The sequence below is a fragment of the Papaver somniferum genome, chromosome 4, assembly GCF_003573695.1.
Source record: "Papaver somniferum cultivar HN1 chromosome 4, ASM357369v1, whole genome shotgun sequence".
Classification (NCBI taxonomy): Eukaryota; Viridiplantae; Streptophyta; class Magnoliopsida; order Ranunculales; family Papaveraceae; genus Papaver; species Papaver somniferum.
In genome coordinates this window covers 16,928,823-16,929,771 of record NC_039361.1, presented here as the reverse complement: position 1 = coordinate 16,929,771, position 949 = coordinate 16,928,823, and positions in this window count along the sequence as shown.

Below are 949 nucleotides of genomic sequence, written 5' to 3'. Positions count from 1 at the left end.
AGGTGAAGTCTGTTGATATGAATTTTTGTGAAGACTGTGTTCTTGGAAAGCAAAAACGAGTTAGTTTCAGCAGAGGAGGAAGAGAATTGAGAAGTGCAAAACTTGATTTGGTTCACACAGATGTATGGGAACCAATTGATGTTGCATCTCACATCGGGTTCCAGTATTATGTCACCTTTATTGATGATCACTCAAGGAAGGTGTGGCTTTACTTCATGAAGAATAAGTTCGAGGTGTATGAAGTGTTTAAGAAGTGGAAAGTTTTGGTTGAAACAGAAGCTAGTCTGAAGTTGAAGTGTCTAAGGTCAGACAACGGTGGTGAGTATGACAAAACAGAATTCTTATAGTTATGTGCTACAAATGGAATTCATTTGGAGAGGACAGTTCCAAGGACACCACAGGAGAATAAAGTAGCAGAACGTATGAATTGGACGTTGAATACAAGTGCAAGGTGCATGAGGTTGCAGTCTGGTTTTCCCGAAACCTTCTGGGCACATGCAACAAAGACGGCTGCTTATCTAATTAACAGGACACCTAGTAGTCCATTAGATATGAAGATACCAGAGGAGGTTTGGACTGAAAAAAAAAGTAAATCTTTCCTAGTTGAAAGTTTTTGGTTGTGTTGGTTATGTTCATCTTAGTCCCGGTGAGAGGTCTAAGATAGGTGCTCAAGCAAAGAAGTGTATATTCCTTGGTTATGGAATTGAAGCTTTTGGGTATAAACTTTGGGACTATGAGGGTCACAAAGTTATTAGAAGTAGAGATGTCACTTTTAATGAGAATGAGATGTACAAGGACAAGAATACAGCACAAGTTGAAGATGTCAGGTCAAGCAACGTCGATATGGAGTTGTATATCGATATTGATGATGTTTCTGGAAGAAGTGTGGAACAAGAAGAGCATGATGTTGCTGATGGCAGAGAAGTACAAGTTTAAGAGACTTCTACTG